Genomic DNA, 23,140 nt, shown 5'->3' with positions numbered 1-23,140 from the left:
CTTGGTATGTGTTCTAGCAGAAACCAGTTTTCTATGCTAGGATTCAGTATAAGCACATCATTTGGATATGTAAAATCACCCATGCTAAATGATGGCATACAATGAGTATAATAATTCAAGGGTATTTCATCTTCAGGGAAAATACATTAATATTAACATTATATGTGCAGGCTTTAGGTCAGAGCCTTAGCTAAATCACCGTAAATCCATTCATTTCTTGTTTAGGTTCTGTTTAGATTTCACAGAGATTTGGAATTTAAACTAGACCTATGCATCTTACTACAGAACGCATGAGGCTATGCAAAGTATTTACCCACATTAACTCATGATGGTTACAGTGCTCATGAGACATGATTATGCCAGTCATTTCAAATTCTTACTGATTAAAATATTGCTGCAACACCATCATTTATTCAGCAGGACTAAAATTCTATTGCTGCTCATCATCTGACTGAAATATTCCTTCCATTCATAGCTAGAGCAGCCTCAGTTACTTGTCAGTCAGCCAATAACGTATATAAGATGTATTCCTGGCTTCTGTAGCATCCCCATCAGTACATCCCCAAAGGACTGCATGCCAGTAACCCAGCCTTCCTTAGGGTACGAGTCCTCAGTGCTACCAGTCAGGATCAGTGCTGTGAGGGAACAGAAAATTAGCTGCATGCTCTTCCATAGACACAGAGAAGACAGAAAAGCGGAAATCTTGTGTTGTCTTCTGGTGATTACTCTTGACTCACCGTGCCACCTCAAACACATCATTCAGTGCCAAGCTGTGAGTCTTTTAGGCACAAGAGAACACCAGTATTCCCATTGGTTTCAAAGAAACAGCCCATATCAGACTCTTCTTTCTGGACTCTTTTTAGTTTAGCGGAACAAAGTCAAAGTTGATGAACTTCTATCGTCTTCAGTTTTCCCCTCATAAATGGTAAATAATCTCTCTATTGGTCTTACTGGAGTGCTAGATGTCTAAAAACATTTCTGCAGGAAAGGCATATAATCCCTAGAAAAAGGTATTGTATATGCATTTCTATGTATACAGCATTATTGATAAATGCTTTAGCAAGTGGGTAACTTGCTTTGCGCTTGTTCTGAATAGAAGTTTCTATATAAATGCAAATTATTTATTTCTAGAAGTAAGATTTGTTTTTCAGGCAAGTTTATTTTCCCTTTGTTTCCTGGGTCTGAACACCCAACAGATTCCACTTCACCTGTGTTTTATTCAAAGTTTGTTTCACTTATGCCCACAATCTCCTTGTTCTATAGAAGAAATTGCTTTCAATTACACATATATCACAGCACTTAAACATTAGTCTCACTTTCCTGTGGTTAATAATTCACCTTATATTCTAACATCCATCAACATAAAATCAGCATAACAACTTTTATGAATCCCTTTATCATCAGCACATTCCGAATGCTTATACAATTCACACTACAGATTCACATAGGAACTGGCTTAATAGCCCTTAAAGTTGCTATAATGTTCACATCCTTTCAATCATAGAATTATTGTTCGTGTTTTCAGACAAGACCCTTTTTAGTCATTTTAGGTTATTATCTCATATTTCTTTACACCCCTCAAGCTGGATCTGCATCTCAATAAAGCTGGTGCAAACTGGTGTGAAACCACTATTGTTTATGGAGTTATTCCACACTTGCACCAGCGTAACTGAATCACATGTACCTGGGCATTGGTGACATTTTGTGGGAGAAGGGAACTGAGTCTCAGTGGGATTTCTGTAGCTTTTCACCAGGTAGCAGCCTTCCTCTGCTTTAACTTTTAAAATGTTTTCTTTTTCTTATTGAAAACATCTTACCAACATTTTTCAGCCATGGGATGTCAAACAGAGTTGAAACCATTGTATTTACCTAGAGATTTTCATTCCTCACATGCACTCCCCTCCTCTGAACACAATTCAGTGGTTCTAAGGTCTGGTTTCCCCATCAGCTACACATGCACACCTCCTATTGAAGTCAATGGGAGTCGCAGGCACATCTGTCAGGATAATCAAGTCCCAAGTTTATTATCACCATCAATTTAAACCTTAATTTTATCATTTCCATAGGCCATCTGGGCTTTTTCCCTGTCGGAGTTTTCACAGTGACTTTGTCTTCCTATATTTGCTTCTACTTCTGTCCCATTTCAATAACTCATTCTCTTCTGAGGGCACTTGTTTTCCATACCTCACCTTTTCCTTCTCCCCAAACCAAACTTTATTCCCTCAGACTATATGGAAGGCCCAGAAATAGCCACAAGTGAGGTGTAATAGAGAGACTGCTGAGACTTCTTTGTCAGTCATTGTTGGGTAGTGTTCAGTTGCATTTTTAATTAATGGCAATTTTTAATTCATTAATTCATACTACATTAGCACCTCGAAGCTCTATTATGAACCCCCATTGTGCTTATTAATGTACACCCACATAACAAGCTGTTAATTTCACATTTTGGAGCATTGTATGAATAAAAAATGCAATTACAACTGTGACTATATTAATGGCCTGATTCTTCATTCTTTTACACTGTCTATATGCCAGAATAGCTCAATGGGAGCGAAGAGAGACCAGTGCATCAATATGCTGGATTTATAAGTAAGGGCAATATTAGACAATATATTATCCCAGAATAAGCAAGTCCTCTTCTCTATGTATGTCACAGTGATGGGGTTCCCTAGAAGACATGTATCTTAAATAAAGGGATATATATTTGCTGCCTGCTTATCTCTTCATAAGACAAATCAATCTACATAAAAATTATCCACTAGAGCAGGACTGGGTTCTGAAGTCTTAACAGCAACTAATTACAAATATATGAGGGTGTCAAGCTGTAGCAAGTTTACATATTTCCATTTTTTTGTTGACCAAATGTTGTTTATGAATCCTTAAATGTTTACACAAATTTATTGAATCCATTAGGGTAACCTTGAAATAATGAAAATGTGCCAGCCACATTCCTTGCCTAATATGTTATTAGACAATTAGGAATCTGAATTATGTCTCAGACCCACATTTGTGTTCACTCTTGTCCCCTACTGATTAGGAGAACGGTGTCCACACCATTTATTTTTTCTTCCTTCTGAGAAGAGCTTATGCCAAACAGTTTTAACCCCATAATGTCACACATACAAAAGACACTGCAGGTCCCCCAAAGTGTTGTGTAGTGCTTTATCATAGGAAATTGTCTTAGTCTGTAGTGTTGGAGAACAGTAAAAATTTTCCTAGATGGGAATGATGGTGGTAGTTTAAATAAAAATAATAAGATATTTTAATGCCCAGTTCTCTGATTGAACACCAGAGGGATGGCTGTTTGAAAGGAATATTAGGCATTATTTTAGCTCCTTTACACTCTTCTCCATCTGTTTAACCTGTACAAATATTTGGCCCTTTCTATCTATGTTAGATTTCAAAGTTATATCCAGTTACCCAAACCTTACTGTCTAGTAGTAACATCTTACTACTATTACTGCCACTGAGGAACCAGATCTCTGGAATTTTGATTCCTTTAAGAGTAATTGACCTCCAGAAAGGTTTGAGGATTACCATATTGAAGTGTAAAAGGTGCCCAAGGACTGTGGCAATAGGGGCTCTAAGAATAACATAAACATGCCCAGAACGTGCAATATGTGCAGGTAATGTTTAGGATCGAAAAGCTGCATCTTCCAACAGAAAGAAATTTTGTAGGCTGCCAACTTCCAAAGCTTGGCTCAAAATGATGCGTTTCTCTAAGAAACAAATAGTTCCAATCACCTGAAAAACCTGGCCATAATTTATTGAGTCGGTGGTTCAAGCACACCCTTCTTTCTCTGAACTGCAGGGAAATTAAACTGGGAGACGCAGGGTAAAACTTAGAGATGAAAAGGCTTTCTCTTCTTTACTTAGAAATATTTGTCATCGGCAATTTTGATTCTTTTAATTTGGTATTCTGATTAGTTTTGTGTTGGTGGAAATTGGGGATTATCTTTCTAAAGAGCTCTTCTGGCATAACCTTTCAAAGGCTCGTACTTTAATACCCAGCTAGCATTTTACTGCTGTGGTCTGTACTGGCTGGAGGACACCACCAACATCTCTGTATTGTTACCTGACTCCAGAACTCAGACCAGACATGCTGATTCTCAGACATAATGTTTTTCATAGCAATGGGATGTTGCAGCCATTGTCACCCCTGGGAGCACTGGGAGCTCCTGCTGCCTTGCAACAGCTGGAGGGTTTTACATCCTCTAGTCTTCCTTCTTCCTCCCCTCAAGCCCTAGTGTGAGAAAAGAAGTGGGATGTACAGCATCACTCTGTAGGCCAGAAGCGTTGTTCCAGATGCTGCTGACATCTCTTGGCTCTCCCACCCTTTCTGCCAGGTAAGTCCCTGAGATTTCTACCCCCAGACGAGACCTGGGAGATGGGTTGCTGCACTCCCCGGCATGCCACAGGAGCCACAACTGACTTCACCCACCCCCTCTTAACAGGTTCCTCCCCCCACTGTTCTTTCCCCCTTTTAGCTACAGCAGTAAGTGCATTAAAGAAGTACATTTAGGTCACTTCAGACCAGAACATTAAAACAAATGCTGATAGTTCAAGGTTAATAGATGCATAAAACAAAAGTAATTCCATGTCAAAGCTGAGATGACAGGTGATTTGACTTGAAACTGCCTTGCAATCACTCTTTTACATGTGCTCTGTACTGAGCCTGGCGGAAGGTGTTATGTTTCTGACATTTACTTGTCAGAAAGGTATGACAATAGAAATTGTTTCTATCTCTGCTGGTCCCAGATGTTAACCTTCTAGCTTTATTTTGTAATTGGGGTTCCACAGAGCTTTAACATTTTCTATTGATTCAATAGAAGCGATAACATTTCCAATCATAAGAAGGCATTATAGAAATATCAGGCAATTCACATATCAAAATGTTTGATAGCTGGGCTCACCACATTAATTTCTGTCACCTTTGCTAGGAACCCTTTATCCTCTTTTTAATACTGAAGGACACCTGAGAGTAGTTTCTGTCACTTTTATTGTTCAATAAAGTAGACAAAAGTTTCAATTAACAACCAAGGAGCCTCTAGGAAATTGTGAATGAGAGTATATTTTATTCATTTTACTGTATTTCTTTTTTCTAATGCGCCAGCTGTGACTTCTAAGCCATGCTTCACAGAGGAGAGGGGAAAAAAAATGATATAAGCTTATACAGTCTGAGGGCCATATTTCTAAAACAACTTCATTTTAGCTGTGGGAGTCAGGTGTTGCAAATATTTTGAAAATTCAGCTCTGCCTCTGGATGCCAATAACTTAAAGACTGATATCATCCCTAAGGTTCAATTCAGATCCAAAGAAAAGGAAGCATGAACATAATATTTGCTGTACTAGGTTAGGAATAAGATGCAAAGCTAGTATCCCTTGTAAAGCAGTGCCTTACACCAACATCCTATTTAAAAGCTGGGATGCTTGATCTACATTGAGATATTCTGTGGCTGCTAAACAGCCAAAGACTGACCTGCTAGGTCTCGGTCCCATTTCTGTGCCACACATCCTCTCCTGCAGTCCACACTGGTATGCTCCTAGAGGTAGGTGCCATAGCCAGACTGTCTTTTTACCCTCAAAAACTCTTTTTTAGAAATAATCCCTTCAAGTTTTGATAGACTAAGCATTTGCCCTGGCCAGCCATTCCACCTATCAGAGAGCTGTAACTGCAATATCCCTTCATGTGACCTATTCCTTGGATGCATCCTGCTGTCGTGCCCCTCTGGCTGAACAGTCAGTGAAGCACAGTGCAATGCTATCCTCTCTCTGCAGCTCTGAAGTCCTCCTGGCCTCACAGCTTCCCCTGACACCTCCCCTTCAAGGTGTCACAGCTGAAGGACAATGTCAAAGCCCTGCTGAGCCTGGGCAACAAAAAGAACAGTCTTCACACAGTTTTAGGACCACGTCTATTATAACTTATTTCAAAGGATGCACTGAAAAGAAACACCAGTAAAGAAAGAACTGATTATTTCTATTTTGGAAACTTTGTTTATTTGTGGTTTTATTTTAAAGTCTGCACATATATTTTGTGACCGATACTGGAGCCTAAATCATTTTTTATATGTTTCTCTGAAGGTTATAAAACACCTCAATAACACTGCTCATTCTCTCTTTCTTCTACCCTTCATCCCCAGCTTGTGAAAGAAGAGAATTTATATAAAATTTCAATCCATCTAAATGCTACCAATGTATAAAACAGGATAACCATTCCACAATGTAATAAATATAAACACAGTTCAATAGACATCAGTGTCATGGAAAAAATTGTTAAATTTCAGAAAGAAACATTCCTTACAACTGTATAAACTGCCTGTCACAGTGATTGCATAGGATAAAGTCAAGACCTGCATCTGGTCTTGGTTGTTTTATTTTCTCTTTGTTCCCATAGCAGGATGTACAAGTGCTATGAAAAATAAGCCTTGCCTGATGTTGAGATGCCAAATAGCCTTTCTTTTCACTGTTCTCTCCCTTTTTTAAACAGAGGCTCAATCTACTTATGTGTAAAGGGAGCTGTAAAATCAGCTCTTTACCACATAACAAACAACGTCCTCTAGCTGGCCTGTTCCATAAGGCCTTTCTTAATGATTTTCACCAACGGGCTCTCTTCTCTCCAGATTTCTTCTTCACCGTCAGACACAACACAAACCATCAGTTCCCTGAAATGGTGCTTCCTCACTCACAAACTAAAACTGATGGGCAAATGCTTGGTGGATAAAGCACAGACTAAGTTTTGAGGGTGAAGTGTACCTAGCTCTGTCACAGCTCTGCGTCAAGAACTACATCATACATCAAATTGTAAATGTTGGGGTAAAGTTTGAGTCATTTCAAGGTATGACTGATGATTTCTAGAAGATATGGGGATTTGGGAAATTTTGCACTAATTATAGAGAATAAATGTGTCCAAACTGTTAATGAAGACATTAAAAACAATTTAGTCATGGCATAACTTTAAGTGTGGTCTCAGGTTTTACATAAATAGATTTTTTGTACTGCTTTGTTCCACAACATGGTCAAACTGAAAAAAATGTGTGCAATATTGTGTGAATAACACTGAAAACATGAGAAGAATTTAAACTAAGAGTAAACAAGAATATCTTTTCATCAGCATTCCATAATCCTTTTCCCCTTATCTGTAGGACATTTTTGGAGGGAAAAATCTCATGTTTCACAGTCTTTCAGATGATAGCATCTTCCTTTTGAAACAGTGTGGAGAAAAACCCCAAATTACCTGTTGCCATTATCCTTGCTGTTGAAATGCAGTCCTACTTCTTGACAATTAACATCTGTCCCACAAAAAAAAAATAACAACAGACATACTGTTTTTTCTAGTGAGGACTTCCAAGACTGTCCTGCTCAAGAAAAGGAGATGAGGGTCTGGCCGTATTAAATATATTTTGAGGTAAATCAAGCTTATAACCACATTGGATTTGTTAAGATATTGCTCCTGCTCTGTTATTCTGCCTGTTCAGGGTGCCCTACATAGCTCAGGGACATCATAGGGAAAGTTTTGGTAGCAGTGAAAGAGCCATCACTGCTGGCAGAGGTCAATGTTTCCTTTCTGCCAAGCTTTCTAGCATCAAAATACCTTTTCCTATCTCTATTTTAACACCCAAAAAAGTTAACCACAATTTAAGCTTAATTGTAAATATAGCAGTTGCAATTACTTAGCATACAGGATATGAGGCCAGGATTTTTGAAAAAGCAGTTTGTTGCACATTACCCTCTCTTCAGATCCTTTTATATAGCACTACATAGATATATATCTATCTTAAGCATACTTGGACCTTTGCATCTTAAAAGATAACCATCTACACAACACAGTATAATTTCATGTACCTTCAGGTATAGAAATGGAAGTTTTTCAGTGGTTGGAGCTTTTGTGTCTCACAAGTATCCAGTTGTGCAATGTATATCAAACTGACTATCCAAAACCTGAATAATTTAAAAGTCACCATCAGTGGTTAAAATGTTTGGTTAATATTTCTATTTTCTCTCTTTTGACTCTTAGGTTTTGTGACATTCATAAATAACCAAAGGTTAGTTATTACTCTGTGTTTCAACCTGCAAATTCAGGTTTGGTTCAGCTTGGATTACTAAAATGGCCATCATAAAATTATTTCTATAAAAGCACTAAAGAAGAAGGCAATGAAACTATAGCTAGCAAAAATAAATAATTCTAACCTCAATGGAAACAAACAAAAAAAATCAATAAAAACTATTTTTGTAAAATATCTAATTTTATCTAAATATTTTAGGGTTATTCTTTTTTAGTTATTGTGCAGTAACCAAAATCTATTTTTCTTTTGAAAAATTAGTTTTTACTAGGAAAAAATATTTAATTCTTTACCGTTTTCTGAGGAAAGAAAAAAAAACCCAACAAATTTTAAAACAAAAGTTATAAATAAAATTTGTGAAATGGTCTTTTAACTTTTGTTTTCCTACCTAGGACACACTGCTGTATGCCAAGTCAAATGTCAAAAAGAACAAAGAGAAGAGATAGTATCTCACATACATCAAATGCACAACATATAATGAATTTGGACATAGGATGGAATTGCAGGCCAATGCAAGATGTAAAAATATGTAGGAAATATATGAAAGTGACCCTAATATGATCCAAGACTAAGGAAGAAGAAACAGTCACCATCAGCCTCATATTCTTCCTTAGGAAGCAATGATTTGGGTGCTGGTGACTTGCTGTTTCCTGTTCCAGACACATCCATCAGCATAAGGACTGCTGAAGACAGTTGAGGGTGTGCACAACACCAAAGAAAAGAGATAGAAACTAGAAAGTGTACGTATTACAGTCCTAACTGTACAGGGATGAACTTAACAGATACAATTGTGTCCCAGCTGGAGTTCATTTGGAAATCACCCAAGATGCTTGAGCATCTTACTGTGGATGATGACCATGGGACATGCCCCAGTGTGCTTGTCCATCACTAAGTCTTCCAAAGATGCCACAAAGAGGGGATTTCCCTGGTTGGTGACCAGGTCCCAGGAAGCTCCTTCTTGGAGAACACATCATGCCTCATGGCTCAGGAACAGAATTTCCACATGCGCTTCCCTGGGATTCATGGCATGGACGTCCAGCCCATCAGCAGCACACAGAGAACAGGTGCAAGCAAATGAGACCAAACCAAATGTTTTCCTGCCTTCTGATGGGGACAAGTTGGCTTTTCCAGGAAGTGTCTGTCTCTGCAAACTCCAAGTTTTACATTCTTTCTAAAACAGCTGTTGAATGGATGATCTGTTAACAACGAGTAAGTTTATCTAAAGAAGTGCAAAACATCAGTGGACAATGTACACAAAACGGGAAATTCTAGAAGTTACTGCCTTGCTCCAGTGTCTCAAACGCTTTATCTCTGCCAAAGACAAAAGAAAAAAAATTAAATCAAGTAAGAGAGTGTGATGGGTATTTTGCTTTTCTTCCTTGATGATTTTGCTGGAGAAGTTACATTTCTTGGCCTTGCTGATGTGTTTTGGGACTCTGCACAAATACCCGTAGCACTTTCAAGCCTCATTCCCAGGGTCAGAGTCACAGTTTTCTGTTATGGACAGTCAGCGCTGCACAGGAGGAAGTAATTTCTCAGATAACCTGTGCAGATCCCATGGAGAGCTGTGACTATAAGGACTAAGACCTTGAATTTGATTTTGTATTCTTTGGAGAGCCAGTCCAGGGAGCAGAGTATTGGGGTCATATGCTTTCGGTTGCCAGAGGACTTTTTCTTAGTCAGTGGATAGTACTGAATCTAGTACTAAACTTTCTTTTGAGAGAAATAGCTTTCCAAATGTCCTCTGCTATAGCAAATAACTTGTTGATGCGCTTCTGTTGCACGGACTCTGAAATAGTACGTGACAACATGACATAAACAATACTGAAAGTATGTAGACAGGAGGTGAGTTGTGTAATCAAACATGACTTTAACAGGGAGGTAGAAGGGTTTATAGAAGTTTCAGTTGCGGGCAAGTGAACAGAACTACAGGTGTCCTCATCTCAGACCAGAGACCAGTACAACCTTCTGAGGGTAGGTAGGATTGATTTCAAGTATATACATGTTCTATTAAAATGGGTGGAATTATTTAAGTAATTAGCAAGTGGACATAATAAGCAGAATCAAGGCCTAAATGTTGTATATAAAATTTATTCATTACGTTAGAAAACTTATTACTGATGCAAAACAAGCAAGGAAATATCAGATTTGTCTGCTCTTAATTATGCAATCACATCCGTCTACAAACCACTGTGGTTTTCGCCTCTAGTAGAAAAGCAATATGTAATTAAGGATAATATAACTTGTGCCTACACGTGAAAAGATTTAATTATCTCCTCTCTCTTTTGAAGGGTTGTCTTCTTTCATTTCTTCCCATCTTTAGTTCTTGGTCTTAGGTTAGCCACACCTCCAGTCTCCCACCGAAGCCTCTTATGCAAATCTCTCTCCTTCTACCTTTAGTCCCAGGGTTTCTTCCCTCTTTTAGTTTTTCTAGGTTCATTCTCAGAAATACTTGCAGGGTTCTGGCTGACACTTTCAAAGACACATAGTGACAAAGAAATCTGAACCAGACTAAGCCACTGACATTTGGAAAGTATTGCCAAATAGAAATGGACTGAGGCAATGGGGAAATGTTCAGCAGCCTTACTAGCTGGCTGTGGTATCAGCCTCCCTTCTGTAACAAGCTGCAGTTCTGCTTGCATATCTCTCTACTGAGTTCATAGAATGATAGAACGGTTTGGGTTGGAAGATACCTTAAAGATCATCTAGGCCCAACCCCCTGCCACAGGCAGAGACGCCTTCCACTAGGCCAGGTGGCTCAAATTCCCATCCAACATGGGCTTGAACTTTTCCAGGGATGGGACATCCACAGCTTCTCTGGGTAGCCTGGTCCAGTGTTACACCACCCTCACAGGGAAGAATTTCTTTCATACATCTAATTTAAATCTGCCGTCCTTCAGTTTAAAGCCATTCCTCCTTGTCCTATCACACATGCCTCTGTAAAAAGTCCCTCTCCAGCTTTCTTGCAGGCCCCCTTTAGGTACTGGGAGGCTGCTATAAGGTCTCCCTGGAGCCTTCTCTTCTCCAGGCTGAACAACCCCAACTCATTCAGCCTGACATCACTAGAGAGGTGATCCAGCCCTCTGATCATCTTCATGATCATCCTCTGGGCTTGCTCCAACAGGTCCATCTCCTTTTTATGTTGGGGCCCCTGGAGCTGGACATCGTTCTGCCAGTGGGGTCTCACGAGAGTGGAGCAGAGAGGGAGAGAATCCCCTCCCTCACCCTGCTGGCCACACTGCTTTTGATGCATCCCAGGATATGATTGGCTTTCTGGGCTGCAAGCGTACATTGCCAAGTCATGTTGAGCTGCTCGTCAACCAACACCCCCAAGTCTTTCTCCTCAGGGCTGCTCTCAGTCCATCCTCCACCCAGCCTGTACTTTTCCTTGAGAATGCCCCGACTCACGTACAGGATCTTGCACTTCATCTTGATCTCTCAATCCCACTGTCCATGTTGTTGACAAGGATGCTGAACAGCACTGGTCCCAGTATGGACCCCTGAGGAATGCCATTCATCACTAGTTTCCAATTGGACACTGAGCTGTTGACTGCAACTCTTTGATTGTGACCATGCAGCCAATACCTTATCCACTGAGCGGTCCACCCATCAAATCCTTGTCTCTCCAGTTTAGGGACAAGAATGACATGTGGGACAGTGTCAAATGCTTTCCACAAGTCCAGGCAGATGATGTCCGTTGCTCTTCCCTCATCCACCAACGCTGTAATCCTGTCATAGAAGGCCACCAAATTTGTCACATGTATATAAGCATCTATGTGCAGTGACTACAGGAAATACTCTGCAGTCAGATATTTCTGCAATTTAAACATAAAATAGCTACTTCAGGCACAATAACATACAGGAAAAAGTATGATTAGGGTTGCAAAACAAACTAGCCTCCAACAGCAAATGCTGATAGAAGATTTTGACACAAGCCTGCATTACCTTATAACATATTATCATTTCTTATGGTTCCAAGGTCAACGTCTCTTTCTCAAATAACATTTTGGACCTGTAATTGTTCTTCTACATGCCAGCAATTATGGGTGAATTGATCAGCCGGTAATTAATGCTATGCTATTACACTTTTTAATTTGTAGATTATGCAGCTGCAAGCGTTCGCACATTTTTAATTTGTATATTATACAGCCACAAATGTTTACAATGCCCTTTTTAATCTCCTTACACTACCAGTGCCATTATTCACTATAGATTAATGATACACCGAATGCTGAGGTTTATTTCATTTACCACTCTTACCAAGAGAGCTGTTAACATTACTGTGCTCTATTACTTAATGTCTTACCGCAGCTGCTAGTGAGCATTGGTTACCCTTTAAAAATATTACCAGTCGCTTATTTTCTCTCTTTCTCCTTCCCCAACCCCACACCCTCTCTAACACTCTTGTTACTGACAATATGACTCTGTGGTAATATTACACTTAATTTCCAAATTTATTTCAAGAGTTTTGTTTCAAGGTGTTTCAATCTTTTGTTCCAAACAATGATACCGCTCTTGCCCTGTATGTTTAGCATTTCCCTGCCTGTTCTTCCTTCTACTCCTCCTCTGCATGACTTCACTACGGCTCTTTTTATTATATTGCAAGCTGGGCAGCTAGCCCATAGCCTTACTTCAGGGAAACATCCCGGTTCAGGACAACATTTCAGCATGTCTTAAACTTAAAGCATATGCTCTAATCTATACAGAACCTCTTGCTTACATTGTTTACTTGAATAGGACATGGCGAGAGCGATCTTTCTTGCCACAGCCTTAATTCAGAGTGTACCAAAGCCAACAAGAACCTTGTCCTCATCTATTAGACAAAGAGAATTTAGGAAAGTTGCTTCATTTATTGTTAATGTAGCAATGCTATGCTTCCTGTTGTAAAACGATTTGTGAGATAAAAATTAAAGTATTAAAATCTTAAACAATTTCAAATCTAAAACCCTATTTCATCTTCCAGGCTCTTAATTCAAATGCAAACAAATTACTTTTTATATACATATTTATCTGTACTTATACATATTTATATATAATATATATATATACACACCAAACATCCTATTCAGTGTTGCTGCATTGTTATTTGCACTTTAAGGGAAATGGTCTGTTTTCCTCAAAACTACATCAAGCAAAACAGTTGTCTCTTTTCCATCTTCTTCTAGACAGAACAAAACATTTTTAAACTAAATATCAGGATAAAACAAACCTGACCCGATTCCTTGCTCCCATACAAACAAAAGACTTAAACCACTTTCATGAAAAGTCTCATCTTTGTAGCCTTTGTTAAGTCCTCAAAGGGTGCTGAGAGGAAAAGCAAAAGGCCCGTTACAAATCAGTACCCAACCAGACACGTAATTACAAGCTGTCTTGAGATAACTTTGACCAGGTATGCAATTAGAAACATCCTGTAAATATTTTTCTTCTTTTTAATTTTTCTTTTTAAATACCTTGATTGAAAGCCGAAATATCTATTAGTTTTTTCAAGAACACATCCTGAAAGATGAAATACAGCTGAAGAACCTGCCTCTTGAGGGAAGACACAGCACCTGATGAGCAATTCCCCTAGAAATCATAGCAAATTATCAGAAGTTAAATACTGATTTTTAAGACCACTTGATATGTTCCTTGAATTAAGTTTCCTTCAAAGCTGTTTTTTTTTCCCCCCTGAGAAAGTAGATCCATTTAACATGTAAATAGCAAACCCACTAATTTTCTGTTAAAAAGTAATTTTGAAGGAAAAAAAAAGCAACTAGTCCTAGTCAATGCGTTACAGTGATTTACACCAGTTGAAGATTAATACCTATTATCACACTCACATGGGCATTGCAAGGATTAATGTTTGCTGTGTTTCACTGGAAAGCTAAAATGATCACACAATTATCTCTCACAAATGTTAAGCAGTGGCACCTGAGATAGCTCGTGTGTTACATATTATCCTAAGTTGAAAAGATTTCTGAAGGCTCTCAAATATCATTCTCAATAATTATAAAGTCTTCCAGAGGGGTATTGCTAATAAGCAGCTGTAGAAAAATGTAAACATTTGTACATAATATTACTTTAGTTTAAAATCTAAGTAATCTCTGGGGGAAAAAGTAAATTAGTTTTTATATTTTTTATTAAATGATTCATCCTACTAATTGACCTAAATTATTTCTCTTGGACCACAGAAGGCTTCTGTAGGCAGACCAAAGCATGTTCTCCTGTCTCAAGCCCCAGGAATAACATTTCCCAAGTTTTCTGTTGGTGACCAGCTCCTGAGCGGGATCCTAATCTCCTTAATTTAACAGGGGCCCTGGTCCCCTGGCTGAAGAAACCTGATGAATTGGTTCACAAGATCTAATAACTGGTAACAAGAAACTTAGGTTTTAATTTCTTCTGAAAGTACTGAGATTTTTATATTTCTTCTGGAAAATACTTGTAATACCTTTAGATAGAAGTGTGTTCTAAGAAAAGAAAGCCAACCCAGTACAGGAAAATTCATTAGCACCATGAGCAGAGGCAATAGGCTTCAAGGTAAATATGGAAAGCACAGTTTTGTTTCTTGGTGGCTGAAGGTAACCCTTGTGTGCTGTTTTGAGGTGGTTTAGCAGGATGATAATGCTTCTAAACCACAGTCTGGTGTTCCTTGTTGTCACCGTGCGCTAACAGGCTGCTGGGCTCGGTCCCCAGAACCAGGCTTCTAGCAGGTGAGTTTGCGCTAAAAACTGCATGCCTGTTCTCTTGGTTTTTTTACCTTTTTTATTTATTTGTTTATTTATTAAATTTGCTTTTTAGTGTCTCTGAGCCTGACCCTTAAAATTACATTTAAGATGTCTAAATTTCCCTTGACTATTTGCCAAAGATATTCTTAGATTTTCCTTTTCCACATGTAAATAACTCTTCTATACCTAGAAAGACAGTTTAGGAAATACTCAGACCTGCCATTCTGGGAACGCCATTTAGTAACTATAAATACAATATTCCTTTTGTTTGCCCATTTCGTCCCCAAAATAACGTCCAAAAAGGGAGCAAAATCTCTGGAATTTCCCTGAGTCCTGCAAATTAGTTTCTTCTCTTTCTCATACCCCACATCTCTTTCACTACTGAGATTAAGGAGTTTATAAAATACAACTTGTTACAGCCATAAGGGATTACTACTATATATTATCACTCACAGCTCATTAACCCTGAAGCCCTGCTAACTAAGAAAATCCTGTCTAATGAGGTTTCCTTCACTGCACTAAAGAACAAAAGGTCTCAAAGTTTTGCCTATTACCAACCTCCCTCAAATTATTTTCCCATAATTAAAATGGAACTTTAAGGCCATTAAAATACAAATCTGAATTTCTTCTACTCGAGAAAATCCATGTCCACTCTTTTGCCATGCTTACAAAGGATCTTCAAGCTGTTAAATAGAAGGGGAATGCTTTTCTAGTAGTTTCTGCCTTTTATCAAGTGCAAAAAAACATATCTCTATTTGAAATAAAGTATATGACTTCTGGGCATATTAAACCTAATTCAGTTTTGGTGTAGGCAGATCTACCTTTCATTGACATTAATGGGAGTCAGGCTAGTTTTCTCCCAGGTTAAATTAGGATTCTTTGTCACGAATTTCAAAAACAACTGAACAACTTGTCAAGTGTCCCAGTGATAAGTGTGATGGAAGAGTCCAAATTAGATTGGCTTGACAGGAGAAGAAAAATAATTCTATTTACAATTATTTACATTATAGTAGTACTTAGCAGATCCAGAAGGGATTGAAAAACTCGCTCTGAAACTTCTGTGAGAAGAAAAGTAGTATTACAAAATAAATCATAGGGATTTTAAATGTTCCAAATTCTAGTGTTACGTGGGTACATGAAAATCTCTCTTCCTTATGACTTTTTTTTTAAAAGGGATTAAACATCAAATCCTCAATAGTATTTAGGTTTCCAGTTTTTATCATTCAATGAAAAATTTCATGGTTTGAGGCCAGAGTAAGCATCCCATGTATTAATCTGGTAAATAAAAATATACACCAATAATTTAAAAGAAGTGACTGATAGTCTCACAAAAAAAGGGTATTTAAGGATGAAGGTGCAATTCCTTTCAGATACCCAATTGTTTTCTCTTTTTTTATTTTTTCTTTTTTTTTTCAGAATTCTCTTAAATTTCAGGTTGGCAACATCAGTGCCCATAATTTAAATGCTAGGCTATGTTGCAAGTACCTTCTGTACACTTTCTTAAGTTATTCTTTTGGTTACCAAATTTGTAACTCTGTTGTCACGCATTCAAATTTGGGTCCCAAATGAAATAAAGCTCAGTTATTTCATCAAAACCTCCATGTTGCTAGTTCTGGTAGGTATCTGCTACTTAGCGAATAACTCTAATGATTCAAATACTCCATTCATTTTTATGTATTTAATATTGAAGACCAGCAGAAAAACTGGTAAAAGAAAGGTTGGTGAGACGGTCCCAAGTGACAGTTTGACCTGCTGCCTCTGATACCTCTGTCACCTCTGTGTTCCTTCAGAAAAGCCACCGGGAGTTTGAGATCATCTGTGTGCTAGGTGGCTGCAGGAAGTCTCATTCCTTAGACAAGGAACATGCAAATACTCTTTTTTTTTTAGGCAACTGAGGAGCTGTTTCTGACTGGGATACAATGTTTACTTGCAGGTGAGAAATTCCTTCACAACAGAAAATGGAGATTCTGATACTTTATTGTTAGTGACTGCAGGTCTGTCAGGAGCTAAAGGGAAGGTAGCTCATGGCACAGGAAAAAGAAAAGAAAGAAAAAAGATAATGCTTATACAGTAACACCTGTACAAGAACTTGAAGTGTTAATACTCAAACTGAGGCTGAGTAGACCGTGTTATTGCAGGTCTGATACCTACAGATCCTCCCTGCCTCTGCGGATGGTTATGGCTACTGCAAGCGATCACAAAACAGCATTTCTCTTCATTATTGTTCTAAATTATTTCATTTACATGTTTGAAAGTGACCTTGTGTTCACCTCCTACCTGGGAAGCCCCGTTGCCACTTTGGCTGCTGATAATGCTCCCTATAGGAGCCAGACTTGATTTCTCGTTTCTTTCAGAGGTAAATGATAGGCAGCTAAAAATATGATGAATCATGGGCAGATGCCCTCAGCAGAACTTTCCTTGGACAGGAATGCTGAAACAAAACATGCAAGTACTTTTACATATCAAATGTACTTTCTCTACAAAGAACATCGACAGTGATTCAGATTAGTCCAATCACCCATCTCTCTAGTAAAAATGGGATGCTCTGAAGTCCTTATTTCTATTTTTGGCTATTCTAGTAATTTTGGTTGAATCATGTAATTGTTCTCTTTTTCTTTTCCACATTTTCTCTCATTTATTTGTTTCTTTGAGGTGTTTCCAGCAAAAACTTGTCTGAAAATGAACTTAGCAGAAAAGATGCTTAGTGGATTAGGCAACTGTAATGATAAATAACTACACCCAAGTTTCTCTTTTCTTTTTCCTCTCTTCTTTCATTTTATTATGAGCTATGTTCATTCCCCTAAAATGGGCTTTCATGGGTGGGATTAAGTGACAGTGCTATGTGAGCACTAAATAGAAGCTTTGCACAGTCCAAGTCTGGTACTTCAATGACTGTTCATAGAGTGGTGAATCTACTTGTACCACTTTGGGGTTTCTTTTGTTCCTCTGTGTTATTTTGTTTTGTTATGTTTTTTAAAGAGAGCATAAAATTATCCTCCTTTTCCCATGCTAAAGGCTCAGTTCAAATGCTGGAATGATTTCTATCAGTTTTACCTCTCTCAGAGTAGTTATGTTTGATTTTTGTTAGCTTTAAAAAATTTTTTACTTATTTATCAAATATTACATTGACGGATAGCTATGATGAAAGACAAGCATTAGGAACACAAAACATTTACAAGCCTGTACCTCACAGTTGGAGTTTGATTCCGCACCTACTAGGAAACCTTAAAACAAAGCAGTAATTCAGCTGAGCACAACGTGATGTGGTCTGGGCTGTCCAGGGGTACATGCATGCCTGGAGCAGTGCCTGCAACACTCTCAGTTCCCATGGGTTTATATGGATGATGAGACGAAGCAACTTGCATGAAATAGGATGGATCTTTCAGGCCCTAGATGCACGCAGCGCTTTCAAAGAAGGGTATGCAGCAGATCTGCAAGGTGAGCTAAACAGAAGCCTCCATCCACTTGAGACCTGTGATAAGCCTCTCTCTGCTCAAACCAGCTTAAATATACATTGCAGCAGGTTTTATTGTTAACTTCTCTTTGGCCTTAAACAAGTAGTCAATAGCCCCACAGATTATATTCTCCTCTGCCATCCTGATTGCCAGAAGCATTCATCCAGAACTAAGCCACTACAGTAAACAGAGCAGGGGGAGAATTTTTCAGCAAAACACTTTTTCATCAGAAAAAAGGTGATTCATCGAAACTGAAACCTTTCACAGGAAAGGGCTGGATGCATTGATTTTTGTGGTGGCAAAAAGAAAAAGTTGTGGACTTACTGAAATGTTTTTCTTTCAGGCGTTTGAATCAAATACCATTTTCCATTTCAAGAAGGGTTGGAGCAAATGTTAATGCAAGATTACCCTACCACAGATAATTTAATAATCAAAATGAAATACTTTAATTGCTTTTGATGAAAAGGGACTTTTTTTCCCCTCTCATATTTGCAGTTTACAGCTATTTTTTTTAAGATCATTATGCTATTTCAGGTTAAACCAGGATATTTTTGATAGAATGGTGAAACAGGTTCCCATACACATATAAAAATGACAACAAAATGCTCAAGAAGATTTCAGCCTTCTTTTATCAGTGACTAGTGGAATCAACCAGTAGACAATATTCAACAATATTGTGGCTGTACCCATCTTTGATAAATAAACATAGCTTTAAGTTATTATTTCTGATTATCTGGGGGAAAGAAAAGAAGTAATCATAGAGATAACTATACTCTTGATAAACAATATGTGAACTTTAACAGATGAAAGGTCATATCTGAATATGCTACTCATCCAATGGAATGCACAGATAAAAATTTTAAATCATCATAATATATATTTACTGATTTACCATGCAGTGAAAGTAGAACAATTGCCTGTTTAATTTTTGTTTCTTTGAGCTACAGAAGCCTGAATTTTTTCAATGAACTTTTAAAATACATTTCTGGAGAGGGCAGTACCAGAAAAGGTGTCATAAGCAGAAATAGGATGTGAAAAACCATGGTGTCTTCCATCCTAAGGGATGAAGAATGGATCTGAGACAGCAGAAATACCTCTTTCAATAAATATTTTCCTCATAAATTCAGGGGAGTAACATCAAACTATATTGCCTAAACCAAAAGGAAGTAATGGGGAAAGAAAAATTGCAAAATTCAGGAGTGGAAAAACTTTTTATGTCAGGCAATCTGCATGGGATGACCAGGACTTTGTTAAATTAAAGAATCAGGTAAGAATATTAAAATACTAAGGCATACAATTTAAAAGCACAACACAAAATAAAAGAAAGAAAAAGAAGAAAAAAAAAAAAAAAGGAAAAGAACATGTGTCACAGTAAGAGACAAAAAAAGACCTCTTTTGCTTGCAGAGAAAAATAGCATATGCAGTTTGCCTGCCTCAGCAGAAACTAATACGAGGTGAAAGAAAGCGTAGAAAATGAAATGATCATAGCAAATTAATATGGACCTTCTGAGAAAGCAGATCAGGAAGTGTTTTTTGTAGATAATAGAAACCCACATAAAAACAGGCTGGAATACTGATGGTGAGCTTTTTGCAAACACCCTGGTGCTGAATGAGATAGAAAATGTACAGCATGTTATCACCTAAAAAGGGCTTGTGCCCTTTTTATAAGGCTGCTTCATCCACCGAGGAAACCAGTCAAAAAGATCAAAGGCTGCACTGGGTTTAGTTCTCCCCAAGAATCTGAAGCGGAGTGAAAAATAGAAGCAACCACAGAGTGTCAAACAACATAGAGGATCTCAACTAAAATATTCTGTTTTCTCCCAAATCACCAGTGTATTAGCTGAGCAGAGATAAAAGAAAAATCATTATAATCTTCATAATGCTAGCCATGAATTAGAGGCACATGAACTGCAAAGCAGGAGATTTCTTCTTAGGCTGAGGTTTGTATTTACAAGTGAAGGGAACAGAGGTTTGCCTAAAATCAGGGATCAGATTTCCCAGGGACACTAGATGACAAATTATCAAAGGATGTAGAGATAATGTTGGCAATGGCATATAGCACAGGGGATTGAGATAAATGCACTGCTGCTCTGTCTGATACTGGAACCAATCTGAAAGATATACAGGAGAGGATGAAAACGTTAAACCCAGGGTTTGTCTAATCACTTCAAACTTTGGTGGATCCCTGTGTTCCTCTGATTATGTTCTCTGCTGGCATCTCCCTCACTCCCCAACAGACATGCACAAATGTGCACCCTCCCAGCAGCAACGAGGGGTGGCAGGCACAATCGCTCCAAGGACCTCAAATTATTTCGTAGCAGAAAATGAACACTGGCCATGAATGAGAAATACTTTGTAATATCCTCTTAGTGATACTATTCTCATGTGCACATGGAGCTGTGTTTCTGCTCTGAGCTTGGCTGGTAGAGCAGCCTGTGGCCCAGAACTTTTCTGAAGGGTACTCACATACCCTGTCTGGCAGTAAGCAACCTCCAAGTCCACGTGAAAGCTGGTGTGATGGTCATTGTCTTAGTCATGATAGGAAGTGGATACATTGGTCTTCAGACCCTTTATGAATGAAAGTGCCAGTTCCTAAGGTCACAGAATCTGATCTTTGTGAACTAAGCTTGGAGAGATTCTTTTCCCTGTCAGGGAAAATGCTCTTTATTATTCTTTTTTCTATTTGTTAAATGGAAAATGTAAAGGGGAGTTCAAGTGGCAGCCTCCAATGAACAGAATGTTTCCCTCTATCCCTTGCATTATTTTTCCACCTCAATATACCATTATAAGGATGATTGATCTGGTACCCAGCTCTGGAGCAAGCTGCTGCAGTATAATCTTGATTGATGCTCAAGGAAGTGGAAAGCCCTGATCTAAAAAAACCACGAGGTTTTTGGCCAGATCAACAGAAGTTTATGGTAGCCTGCCTGATCTGTGTATGAACTAGGGCAAGTTAGGATTTAGTTGTTGCAGAGTTCTTTGTTGGATCATGGTATTTCAGAAGAGAAAATGAATGGTGACAAACTCAAACTGTAATTCCCATCAGATAGAAGATATATACGGTGAAGAGATATACGGTGATCTCAGACAAAGCTACAATGAGACATTTCAGATTTCTGAGATGCTGCTGTTGTTTTGGACTCACTGATTCAGGTGTGTGTGTGATGGGGCACATAGAGGAATGAGGGAGTATTTTAAGTTCTGCCCCCCTAGATGTTAATGAAAAAAAAACCAAAAAACAACCCCCAAACCTCAAAAATCAGACCTTCTGTATAATGTTTGTCTTAAATTGGACCTACATCTCTTTTAGGAAGATTCTTTAAGAAGTATATTAATTGACTTGTATGCTAAAAACCAAGAACAGCAGAGCTTTTTGCAAAGTTGTATCTATTTTTTTGCTGCCTTAATATTTTTGTGATCGATTTACTGTCTATGTTTTATTATTACGAACAGTAGATTACATATCTGCTAAAAATTTTGTGTTGCAGTGTGAAGACTGTATACAAATTAACTTTAGATTTTCACATCATAACACATATCCATCAATGAAAATCAGTTTGTATTGCAAAATTTAATAAAGAAAAGTATTTAATTTACAGCAAGAATTGTATAGCTTTTATCTGGTTACATTGTGTATGTTTGTCTGTTTTTGCTGATTAATAGAGTTAGGCCAAAAGAAATATTTTAGGTGTTTCTGTAGATTTTGCCATTTTTTTGTTTTTTAAAAAGACAAGAAAAATGAAATTTTAAAACATTTTAATTATAAAAATGCTATTTAAAATCTCCTGTTATGTCATTAAACTCCCTTGCTGTCACTTCCTTAAGTAACAAATATTTTTTAAAATTTTATTTTAAAAAAATTCTGTTCTAGATTGAGTAAACTATTTTCATGAAGTCTGGACTTTCCTTTAAATTTGCTGAAAATGTGGAACAATAAGTATTTATTTTGAAATATCCCGAACAGTTGAATAAATTGGAATTTATTTAAAAAAAAAAAATATATATATATATATATGCAAACCCCCTTTATTTCCCATACTGTGGCCCTCCCTCATCCAAGGGTTAGGGGAACCATCCCACAGATATAGCATAAATCTTGTAGAGTTGTCCTTTCTGGTAGTTATCAAGATGAACATCATACAATTGATGTTCTGGGACTTTTGCTCTTTGCTGGCATAGCTGCATTGAAATACATGGAATACTTGGATTGGGATCATGAAGGGAAAAAAAGCATTTTTTTTTTTTTTTTTTTAATCTATAAAAGATGTGTGTTGATAGGAGCTGAAAAGGGAATTTCTATCCTTTGCCAGTTGTGCTTACTGCCCATGGTTTGTGCATCTTGTTTTGACTTCGGGACTTACGAACAATTTAACACTGATCAAAGACATGTTAGAAAAGACACAATGGCATCCAACAGTGCATTAGGGTAGAGAACAAGGAAATAAAATAACTTCAGTGACTGAAATATCAAGGGAACAGGTCATATTCCCCATGGAGGAGAAACGAAACTTGACCAAGATCCCAGCTACTGAACAACATTCTTTGGAGTATTTCCTTTTTCATTACATTTTTAATGTTTCATGTGGATAGCAAGTTATTGTTCAAGGAAGCTGAATTAGGGTAGTCACAATATGATCATGCAGACTTTGCATTTCAACACTAAGCAAAATAATGTTATGAGATAAGAAAACAGGTCAAATTTTGAAAAGATCGGTCACTGATGTTTCTTCTTTTCCTTTTTTGTTTTTGGGGTTTCTTTGTGTTATTTGGTTGTGGGTTTTTTTTTTGTTTGTTTGTTTTAATTCTGACTTGCTAATTAATGCCAACGTGTTGTAAATGTTAAATGAGAGTAACTTTACATTAAGGTACACTTTGGCTCACTATTAAAACACTCGAAGCTCTACCCGCAAAGAGCTAAGGC

The sequence above is a fragment of the Falco peregrinus genome, chromosome Z, assembly GCF_023634155.1.
Source record: "Falco peregrinus isolate bFalPer1 chromosome Z, bFalPer1.pri, whole genome shotgun sequence".
Classification (NCBI taxonomy): Eukaryota; Metazoa; Chordata; class Aves; order Falconiformes; family Falconidae; genus Falco; species Falco peregrinus.
This window is presented reverse-complemented; position numbering follows the sequence as displayed.